Genomic DNA, 12,450 nt, shown 5'->3' with positions numbered 1-12,450 from the left:
AACACAAATCGAAACACTCGGTAGTAGTTGCACAGCGGTTAGAAACTTTATTTCTTTCTTTTGAAAGTCTGTCACTGTTCTCAAGCGAATAAGTTTTTAGGTAAATTTACTCTTGCTTGAATTAATTGTAAGATTGCTGCTGAATTTTAGCCATAAACATTTTCAAGTGTTTCAACTGTTTAAAACACCCTTTGGGTTTCATCACATCATTTTTTCTAAAACTCAAATCTCTCACAAAAACCAATTGAAATGGTAAAACAAACTACTCAGTTAGCTACAGTTAAGAAAAAATGGTGTTTGCATTTTTTAAATCTTTGTCTGCAACCTTCGCCAACAAAAAAATAATCATAGTAACAATTTTCAGGACTCATTTTTTTTTTCAAAACACCAATTTTCAAAAATCAATCTAAAGCTTCAGAGTTATTTCAGCTGTCAGTTTGACCGATTTGCAATAAAAGAGTAGCACAAAATTTTTTTAGTAATTGACAGTATCACCCGTTGTACAAGCTTAATATAGAATCTAGACTTTTAAAAATGTTTCATTTTAAGAGAAATCAGGTTCATTTTTAACTATTCTACAAAGAAGCTATTCCGTCAACAACAAAAAAATCCAAAGTTTAAAATCTGTTTCGATTGTATATGTTGTCTTTTTTCAACTTGTTTGCATGCAATAAATTTTTGACGAAACTGGATTCATAGATTGACTTTTTTTGTTTTCAATTTCTCTTTTGCAAAGAAAATTTTTTAAGTATGTTTAAATTACAAAATTTTTTAACCAATTCTAATTTCTATGTTTTCGCTCAGGTTCTTTAATTGCCAATGACAAAAAAACGGACCCAATTTGAAAAACGAAATGAGGCAATTATTGGAAGTTTCCGGGCTACCCGAACAGTAGCGGTTTATTTTATTAATTCATGCAGCGTCGTCGATTCGTTTGAAGTAAACTACAAACTGAATGACATTGGATCTGTATACAAGGAAAAACAAAACCTCGAAGCAATGTTCTAAACCTAATTTGGATAGGTTTTTGAAATAATTTTCATTCAAACCTGTGTTTTTCAGATTTTTTAAACTCAAATTCTTGGTTGTTTCGGTTTCTTGAGTTAACCAACGTTTTCCTAAGTCAAACCATACATAAATCACACATAAAAGTCCAGGTTTTAATGATAATTTTTTATACCTTAAAAATGAAACTGTAGAGTTGAGAAACAAAAAAAATTACTGTTGCTTTTGAAACGAATTTGAATTTTTATGAAGGGTTTTCGTTATCAAAAATTAAACTCTAAAAAATTTATAGTGTACTCTCTCAAATTTCTGTTATCGGAAACTTTAGCGATGATTTTTTTCGAGTTCGCTGTAAATCAGGAAGTGTAACAAAAACTCACTTTTGCAGGTTTGTTATTTTTACAAGAATATTCTAGAATAAGCTAGAGTTTTTAGTTAATGAGTATAAGAAACAATTCAACTTAGCATCAATCATTTCTTGTTTTCTTCGTTTGAATATAGATGTTCAAAACTTAAGTAAGCCTTACTGCTATTTCAGTTTACATAACATTAAAAACAGGTAATGCTGAAAAAGTTTCCAAATTGGAATCCCCGAATAATTTTCTAGTTTGTATTTTATCTGTCAAAGTTTTGATTAGATAACACTTCATTTTGTTTTTTAAATTTAAATGGGATGGGTTTTTTGAATTGGTTTTAATTCTAAGTTTTTCAGATTGTTTGTTTACTCAAAGTCTTGATTGTTTTGGTTTTGTTTAATTAACCACCACTTTAACTTTACTTGGCCGAACTGAAACAAATATATCAACATACAAGTCCTAGGTTTTCTATCACATTTTATTTATAGCTCAAAATGAAATTATAGATTTGAGACACAACAAGAAAAAAATTACTAGTGCTATCGAAATGATTTTGAAATTTTAAAACGTTTTCATTATTAATTTTTTAATTCTCAAATTGAAGAAGGCGTACTCAAAAATCCGTTATCTGGAACACTGTCCGATGAGTTTTTATGACTTTTATAGATTCACTGTAAGTCAGTAACTGAAACTAAAACTCAGATTTGCTGTTTTGTTATTCTCACGAGAACATTCTAGAATAAGCCAGAATTTTTAGTTAATGAGTATAAGAAACAATTCAACTTAGCATCAATCATTTCTTTGTTTTCTACGTTTGAACATAGATGTTCAAAATTTACGTAAGCCTTAGTGCTATTTGAGTTTACAGAACAGCAAAAACAGGTAATGCTGAAAAAGTTTCCAAATTGGAATCCCCGAATAAATTTCTAGTTTGTATATTATCTGTCAAAGTTTTGATTAGATAACACTTCATTTTGCTTTTTAAATTTAAATGGGATGGGTTTTTTGAATTGGTTTTAGTTTTAACCTGAGTTTTTCAGATTGTTTGTTTACTCAAAGTCTTGATTGTTTTGGCTTTGTTTAATTAACCACCACTTTGTTTTTACTTGGCCACACTAAAAAAATATATCAACATACAAGTCCTAGGTTTTTTATCACATTTTATTTATAGCTCAAAAGTGAAATTATAGATTTGAGACACAACAAGAAAAAAATTACTGGTGCTTTCGAAATGATTTTGAAATTTTAAGACGTTTTCAATATCAATTTTTTAATTCTAAAAACTGAAGAAGGCGTGCTCAAAAATCCGTTATCTGGAACATTGTCCGATGAGTTTTTATGAATTTTCTAGGTTCACTGTAAATCAGTGAGTTTAACTAAAATTAAGATTTGCATTTTTTGCTATTTTTTCCAATACATTTTAGAGTAGCCTAAAAGTTTTAGTTAATGAGTAAAAAAATCAAGATAGCTTCAGCCATTTCAATATTTTTTGTTTCTGTTTTTTCAAACATAAAAGTTTACAACATAAGTAACCTTTACTGTTATTGCAATTTACAAAACTTAAACTAACAGGTTTGAACAAAAATGCTTTCAGTATGAAAAAGTGAAAATTGTTACTACATATAAGACAAAAAAAACGTTAAAACACTTTAGATTTTAAAAAAATCTTTTTTTTAGTATTTTTTTTCAAATCATATTGCTAACAAAAAAAGGGATAATGGAGATATTTATAATCGGAGATTGAATATTCTACGACTTGCTTTGGCTGTAACGTCTGAATTTTTTTTTTCAATTTTTCTCATAAACTCTCTGAAAAGCGATAAAATAGTTTGTTTGGTCGAAACCTTCGAAGATCAGATTACTGAGTTGTAAAGCAAAATTTAATTTTAGTGACTTTTTAAATGGAAAAAGATGCAAAGTTTTTTCAAAGAAAAAAAACTAGTTACATCAAAAAGATCAAATTTAAAAAGTAAAAATATTTTTCTCACACAGTCAGATTGTTTCTGTTCCAGCAATGGAGTTCCCCTGCAGTCAAGGCCCAAAGAAGTACACAACAAAACGAAGACTTAGCGACCATCTCTTCAAAAAGCATAAAATTGATTCAAGAAAAACGGCTAATTACACCTGCGCAATTTGTTCAAAAAAATTTATTCGTTGTGATAACGTTTTTCGCCATCTCCGTGAAAAACACAATGCCAAGTCCCCCAAAAAATGTAGTTTTTGCGATGAAGTTTGTAAAAATTTAGCTGAACTACAACAGCATGCTTCACAGATACATGAAATTCGCACGAGTACCCCCAATCAGCAGTCAAAACTTAAATTTACAACAAAACAGCATGCGTCCAATAAGTTCTTCCAATCTTTCAGAATGAGAATTACCGATGAACTTGATTTGCACTGTCTAATGCAATCCTGCAAAGACGACATTCAGAAATTTTTGCAGACCAAAGTTATGGAGTTGGGACCCATTAAATTACAATTTTCTGTTTTTGTGAATCTTTTGATGCCAATTGATGAAACCAAGGTTTCTTGTCTTGCTAGCAGCGACGCTAAACCTGTGATCACTCAAATGGATGACAACGATTACTACTCAATGATTGATCAAATGGTCAGCACAATTCAAATTTTCTGCAGCAGTGGTAGCGGATTTATTGTTCCATCACTTGCACATTTAGACATCAATATTAATTTGTTCAAGCCAAATAAAGGTAGCAGTTTTATTCCAACGCCCGAGGTCTTCAGAAACAAAAGTTTTTTGTTGAACATACACAATCGCGATCAAATATGTTTTGCATATGCAGTGCTAGCAGCACTCTACCCTTGTTCAAGTCACACAAAGAACGAAGCTGCGTCTTACAGGAGCAAACTGGATAAATTAAAAATGACAGGATTTGAGTTTCCAATGCCAATAAAAGATATTCCCCGTTTTGAGTCCATAAACAACTTAGGGATCAATGTGTTCGGAGTTGAAAAGAAGCAAATTACACCACTGTATCTTTCAAAGACAACCCTCGAGCGCATTAATTTGCTTCTGCTTTCTGATGGTGTAAGGTTTTATTATGCTTTGATAACAAAATTCAAAGGATTTATGGCTCGTCAGTTTGAAAGAAGTACAAACCGAACCAAATTTTGCGAGCGATGTCTTCATGGATTTTCATCTCAGCAAATTTTGAGCGATCATCTGATTTTGTGTGGACAGCATGAAGCAACAGCTATCAAAATGCCTCCCGAGGGTTCAACGATCCGCTTTCAGCATTGGCTCAAAACTTCCATATGTCCATTTGTAATATATGCAGACACTGAAGCACTTTGCCTCTCAGCTGGCAAAAATCTAAAAACTACTGATAACACCACAAAACTGGAAGAACAGACACCGTGTTCATTTGGAGCTCTTTTAGTGGACAGAACTTCGAAAAAGTCTTTTTATGATACATCTAGAGGCGAAAACGCAATAAGTTCTTTTTTCAATCTATCTTCGTCTGAGAGCTAAGGAAATTTCCGACGCAAAACAGAAATAGAGAAATTTTTCAATTTCCGAAGCAGATCGTCAGAAATTGTGTGAAACAAGTGTTACTTGTGTGATTTGCAGGAAAGAACTCTCAGCTAAAAAAGTTATTCATCATGATCATGCAACTGGGCAAATCTATGGGATGGCTCACAATGAATGCAACTTAAAATTATGAACTCAATCATTCACGCCAGTCTTGCTTCATAATTTGAGTAGATATGATGCTCATCATCTCATTCGAAGCTTAAAGCTCAACCCAAAAGAAAAACTTACAGTTGTTCCTTGTACTGATGAAACCTATATTTCTTTCAACTTAAATGTTCCAATAGGAGAGTTCAAATCAAAATCCGGAGCCATACATCCTAAATTTGAAGAGATGAGATTTCTCGACAGTTACAAGTTTCTACCTTCCAGTTTGAACAATTTGGTAAACTCTATGAATGAAAACAATTTTCGCATTCTCGATCATCATTTTAAGAAACCAGATGAATCAAATTTGCTCAAAAAGAAAGATATTTTTTCTTACTCCTACATCGACTGCTACCAAAAGTTTGAAGAGAAACAATTACTTGTATATGGGCCTAATTGGTTCAACACGCTGTCCGGAAAAATTAATGTGAGCACTTTTGATCTTGAGAATGCAAACAATGTGTGGAAAAAATTCAGATGTGAGATAATAGGTGATTATCATGATATTTACCTTAAGTCTGATGTATTGCTTCTGGCTGATATTTTTGAAAGTTTCAGAAACCTTTTCAAAGAAATTTTCAATTTGGACCCATTCCACTATTACAATTCTCCGAATATCTCATGGGATGCAATGCACAAAACAACAGGAATAGAATTGGATCTTTTGTCAGACATCGATATATTGTTATTTTGCGAGAGCGCCATACGAGGAGGGTTGAAGGGTATAGGGAAAAAAAGATATATGAAGGCAAACAATCAGTATTTGCCGGATTACGACAGCAGCAAACCATTTACATTCGGACTTTTGTTGGATGTTGTGAACCTATATGGAGGTACCATGATGAAAAAAATGCCGGTTGGTAACTTCAAATGGGTAGAAAAAAATTTGGTTGACTTTTTAGAGACTCCAGATGAAGCAGATCAAGGCTTCTTTGTTGAGGTGGATCTTAAATACCCGCAACGATTACATGATTTACACAACGATTTCCCCCTTGCAGCTGAAAAACTCGTACCGAAAAAAGACATGCAATTTAAATATCAGCTGAATTTCTTCCCCGAAAGGCAAGCACCCACAAAAAAACTTATGGAAACTCTGTTTGACAAAAAAGACTACGTCTGCCATTACTCGATTTTGAAGTTTTTGGTTGATCAAGGAATGGAAATTTCACAGTTGAAAAGGGTTCTTCAGTTCGATCAGAACAATTTCATGAAACCTTATGTAGAACTAAATACATCAATGAGGCAGCGCCCTGGTTTATCGGAATTTAAGAAAAATTTCTTCAAGTTACTCAACAATTCTTGCTTTGGTAAGACTATGGAGAATTTACGAAAGCGGCAAAGTCTGATAATGGTTAGCGACCATGAAACTGCAAAATTTTACTGCAATAAATTCAACTTCAACAGGTTTACAATATTCAAAGAAGATTTGATTGGTGTTACTCTGATGAAGAAGTCGATTAAATGGAACAAACCTACTTACATTGGTGCCGCAATTTTAGATTTATCTAAGCTGGAATTGTACAACTTTCACTATAATAAAATGATCCCCATGTACAATAACAGAGCTCGAATACTGTACAAAGATATAGATTCTCTGTTCTACGAAGTTCGGACGGCTGATCTATACTATGACATGAGATCTCTTAAAACAGATTTAGATCTGAGCTCTTACCCAAAAGAACATCCACTTTTCAGCGAGGCGAACAGAAAAGTTCCTTTGAAACTAACTGATGAACTGAACGGTGCAATTGTAGCTGAAGCAGTTTTCCTAAAGCCAAAAGCTTATTCTATTGCTTATGTTGATGGGTTTTTGGTAAAAACCAAACAGAGCGCAAAAGGTGTTAATCATGAAGTAAAAAAAATTCTTCATCATGAGAAATTCAAATCTGTTCTGTTTAACGGATTGACTTTAAAATTTTCAATGGTCCTTCTTACCAGCAAAAAACACAAAGTTATTATCAACAAAGTCAACAAAGTAGCGTTATCACCCTTCGATAATAAACAATTTTCTTTGGAAAATGGAATTGAATCTTATGCCTTTGGTCATCATAGAACGGGACAAAAGCAATTTCGCCCTGTTTTTACCAAAACTGTTTCTTTTGATCAAGTTTTCTCGCCAAATGATTCAGCTGCTGAATCAAGTAATAAATTTGAGGTTGGTTATCAAAACGATGTACAGTGAATCTGATAGTGACTGTCCATTCCAGCCTCCAGATCCTGGATTCCTTCGTACAGCTGAAATATCCAGTGATGATGGTGAGATTTTGGATTGGGATGCCCCGGTTCTCGAGAAACCTTTCATAAAGTCAGCGTTTATCAATTTCGAGTCTCAAGAAGTGGTAGATCAACCTCCTACAAAACGATTAAGGCTTGCGTGAAGTGTCGGAAACAAATTGTTGGATCCAAATTCAAAGCAGATGAGAGCTTTAGAGCAGATGAGAATTTACATATTCAAGAAAAATTTGGAAGATAACACTTGAATCTTACAGCTAGCGTTCTATGTTAATATAATTATAAATAAATGATTTGGAACTTTTTTTCTTGGTTTTAATTATTTAATGGAGTTAAATTTTTTCAAAAATTATCTCTTCCTAGTTAAACTGAAATTTTAAGAGCTCAATGGTCTTTCAAACTTTCAAACAGATTTTTCAAGTTACCTACCACTGTTTTGAACCCAAAAACTTTGTTATTTCTGATGGCATGCATAATACATCCCAGAAGTCTATAAACTAGACTCGTGTGTAAAACCTCGTAAAAACCTGATACTTTTTCCGCTTTTTCTAAAATTTGACGGAAACAAACCGGTTAGTTTTTACCCTTAACTTGCAAAACGACGCGCTTGTGTCGTATCTAGATGCATCGAACTTTTAAGCAAACAGCAATATGTGTTTTGCTACACGATCCTCAAATCGAGCTGCATTGTATTTTTAACCAACCAAAACTGTCGTTTTGCAGCATAATTTAAATGACCATGACCCCTTTTTCCGCGCGCCGAGAACAAAGTTTTTCCAAAATGTCGAAATGAGGCAAATAACAAGGGACAGGGTGATTATGTCAAAATGAGGGAAGTAAGTAGGGACAGGATGATTAAGTTATATACTACTGGTTTCAATTGCGTCAGTCTGAGCATTTCCTTAACTGGGTTTCAATAACCGGAAATAATATGATAAACTTATTTAGCGAATAAACGTTTGAGTAAATGTAAAGTGTATGTAGTGAATAAATGGTTGTGATGAGGTCATATGTCTTTTCTGTCATTCTTTTGTCTGCATCATAAGTGGTACCGATTTTTCTGCTATGTTACCTAAATGGGGGGGGGGGTTGAGAAATTAGATGACAAGCAAATTTGAAAGATGTACTTAAAACGAAATTAGATGTTTTGCAAAACTGCATTGTGAGAAAATAGACGAAAGTGAGAGAGATTAAAAATGTTTAGAGACAAATTGCGTTAGAAAAATTAAATTGTTTGCAAGCAACAGTTTAATTTCGGTGGCCAAAAATTTTACATATCAATCATGCATACTTTATTCAATTCAAAACTCTCCTGTAACTTTCAGTTTTGACATTTATGTTTAATTAATCTAATTTTTTTGATAGATTTTGTCATTTTATATTCATTTCCAGCATCGAAGTTTCTCGGATAAAAGTAGATTATATTGAGAAAGTTTCGCCGAAAATGTTGCCATTAAAATTGATTATGTGTAACCAATTTCAGCAACATTTTCTGGCATTTTAATTCCACTAAAATCGCAACAAAAACTCTTGCTATCGCCAAGAAGTTGCAAAAAAATCTGGGACCCAAAAAATCGATAATGTTGTCAAAAAAATTGGATTATATTGTCTGAAAATTGATTTTTCTCTTCTTAAAAGGATGCTATTTGAAAAATCAAAACAAAAGTTGAATTTAAACGACAAAAATCATGAACATAAACAAGATTTTGGGCACAAAAATATGCAACAAAAGTTTAGAAAAATATCATTGTAATTCAGATTTTGGGCAAAAACATATGAAAAAAATGAAGAAATGGGTAATATAAATCACATTTTGAGCTTAAAATCATGCAACAAAATAAATAGAAAATCATTGTAAATCCGATTTTGTGCAAAAACCTATATGACAAATGAAGAAATGGGTCAATATAAACCACATTTTAACGTCTATTTTTCTAGGCCCCTTAGTGGGCAACGAACGAACTACACCCACACCACGGTTCCCGCACTCAGTAAAAAGAGAAAATAATACATTACTATGGATTTTTATTGTCAGTCTTCATAAATTTTAATAAAACTTGACTGTAATCCATTAAAAATGGATTAGCATGTTAATATTTTCGAAACAATAAAAACCAAAATGAACGATTATAATCAATTGTAGTCGATTATTTTTTGAAATTTTCTATAAATTTTTTTTTGAATTATAATCCATTATAATAAAATATGATTCCATATTTTTTACTAAACGTTATCGTTTCGTTTTTTTGTTTTGTTTTGTGTGCTTTGAGAAGCAGTGATTCCTTTACCTTGATCCTTGTGAAGAGCTCTTTGACCGATTGACACGACAAAATTGTCCCAAATGAAAGAGAAAAAACTCGGCCATCAGTCCTAAAACATTTTTTCTTCGGACTTTTCAAACCAATTATACAACAATGATATACACCAAACGGCAAATTATAGAGGAGACACTTTCTCGCTTAGGGTAAACTAGTGAACAAATTATAATTGAGCTCCATGGTCAAAATTTATCTTCGTCTCAACTTTAAGTTTGGACAAACACTAGCAAGCAATACTAGCCCTGCTGAAATGATTTGCTAGTGTACTGATTAGACTTTCTGATATCATGCTTAATTGAACTGCTGAAAAATGTAAAGGCTGAGTACGAGAGCCTTGTTGTTCCGACTTTTGATACGAAAGTAACGGAATATTTGTGCTCGGGGTGGGTTTTTTTTCTTCAGACAAATTTCGACTTTTTAACTAGCCGTTTTTGACGGAATTTTATATCATTCGAAAGGCATTGTTGTCCTGAGCGCAAATTTGAAAAGATATTTCACCTGTGATCATTTTTCGTGAAGTTACGGGGGTTTAAAAATTGCCATTTGAGAGTTAATCCGTCTGAGAAATTGTTCCAAATTGATTGAAAGAAGCTTATTCGCCATAATTGATTAGTTTTAAGGAGCGACATTTTTCCTTTTGTACTTTATATGGCGTGTGGGGGATGATTTTCACAGAAAATTTCAAATTTTTGGAAAAAAATTTCATTTTGTTTTATTGCATTTAATTTTTTAATGGTATTACTGCTCCATAAACCTTAAAATGCAGTCGAAACATTCAGGGCTTCGCCCTGATACGAGCAGTCTTGTTTCCCTTTTGCTTCAAATTGAACATTAGAACTTTTTGGAGCGTGTGAATGACTTGGATAAGCTGAGCCATTTTTTCACAATAGTTTCAACCCGACTTTTGTACAGAACATTTTTATATTAGTATCATTAGTATTTTGCATGCATGGCAATACGCACATCGAAAAAATTTTAACACATGCTTCATATTCAGCCCGAACCGAGCGCCTATGGATCATAATCCAACATATTTCATAATATGGTCAGTAACTGTAAAATGACAAAAAAAATCAATCATAATCCATTAAAAATGGATTATAAACCTACTATTTTTTGATGTCAATATAATCCATTACAATCGATTATAATCCATTAAAAGTGGTTCATGGTTCAAAATCCTAACTTTTTTTCCAATATATAATCCATTATAATCGATTATAATCATTTATCATGGTTTTTTTGAGAAGTTAATCATGAAATTTGCAAATTTTTTCCAAAATTATTCCTTTTCTTTTTTACTGCAGTTGCGACGTACTAAGTATTACCTTTCAAAAAATGTTACATTTCACATTAAAAATTTTTTTTTGTTTCTTCTTTTGCTATTCATCTCAGTTTACCGTTACCCTTGTGGGGGGTGTTAACTGTTGGGGGACGTGAACTAAGGGGGGAGGTGGTGTCAATTATTAACTTCTCCTCCCCCAAAGTCTACGAATCAAAAAACGATTTAAAAAAATTGAGGGGTGACGTTGAGGCCTTTAGTTTGCAAAAATAATCGATTTTAGCTCTCAAATTAAAATGAGTTATAATCGATTATAATGGAAAATAATGGTTTTTCATTTCAAAAATAATCGATTATAATGGATTATCTTCACAAAAGTAATCAATTTCCTTGCCAAAAAATGGCTTATAGTCGGTTATAATGGATTATAATGGATTTTTTTCTAAATAATCGATTATAGTAGCAATATAATCGATTTCTTGGTCTGAATTTTACATCTGTTATGGATTAAAATGGATTATGTTTGTCTCGGGAATCCATTCTAATCGATTACAATCCACGGGTGCACGGTGCGGACGCCTCGAAACCATCTGTATACAATAATTGATTATCTTCTATTTATTCACTGTCTGCGAATTTTTCAGTGTTCTTTTGTAACACAACGCATGCTGAAAAACAAAACATCAAATATGCGCTTGTTTTACCCGTACCGAACTTTTCTCACAACTTCACGTCTGATCAAACAATTTTCCGACATTAGCTGTTTTCCAGTTCTATACATATCTGTTTCACATGTGATCACATCTGCAAACATTGTCGTTTGCAGACTATACCTGGTCAGACATGATTATACCTGGGTCAGGCATGATTATACCTGGGCCAGACATGATTATACCTGGTTCGACATGACTATACCTGGTCAGGCATGACTGTACCTGATCAGACATGACTATACCTAGCCAGACATGACTATACTTGGTTAGACATGACGTATTTTTCTCTACAGAAAAAATATTTCTTTTCTTTTGTTCGATTTTATCCATTTCTATAAGACTTTTTTTTATAAATTCAAATTTTCGAAGAGAAGTTCAAGTTTTGTCACGTGTCTTGTTTTTAGAATACAAGAAACGTGACAAACAGGAAAACTTCATTGGGAAAAAAAATGATTGAACCTGCGTTTTTCCGTATCTAGATACCCCCACTAGATACGTAAAAACGCAAGTTCGATCAACTTTTTACCCAATGAAGTTTTCCTGTTTGTCACGTGTCTTGTATTTTGAAATCCAAAGATTTAAAAAAATTTCTATTAAAATCCAAAGATTTTAAAGAAAGTCTATTTAAAAAAATATTAGTAAAACTCTTGAGTTCCACAAGGATCAGTTTTTTAATGCAATGGGGGAAACTCAAAGTAAATCCATAGGGAATGATTCGCTTTTCTTTTTGGTGCTTGTTCAAATTTCTATCTAACATATGAAACTTTCTGAGGTTGTCTCTAATATTCTCTAAATTTATTTGCAAATACTTCATGAACATCCCATCACTGTTGTTTTTTATTGTTCA

At 32.6% G+C, this 12,450-nt stretch overlaps 1 protein-coding gene across 1 annotated transcript in view; it reads left to right on the top strand.

The window, feature by feature from the left end:
- Positions 1-12,450, top strand: part of LOC134844773 (uncharacterized) — a 73,660-nt gene that overhangs the window by 38,912 nt on the left and 22,298 nt on the right. The window lies entirely within an intron of this gene.

The sequence above is a fragment of the Symsagittifera roscoffensis genome, chromosome 4 (genome assembly GCF_963678635.1).
Source record: "Symsagittifera roscoffensis chromosome 4, txSymRosc1.1, whole genome shotgun sequence".
NCBI lineage: Eukaryota > Metazoa > Xenacoelomorpha > Acoela > Convolutidae > Symsagittifera > Symsagittifera roscoffensis.
Note: the sequence above shows the minus strand (reverse complement) of the source record. Positions and strands in the feature narration are given on the sequence as shown.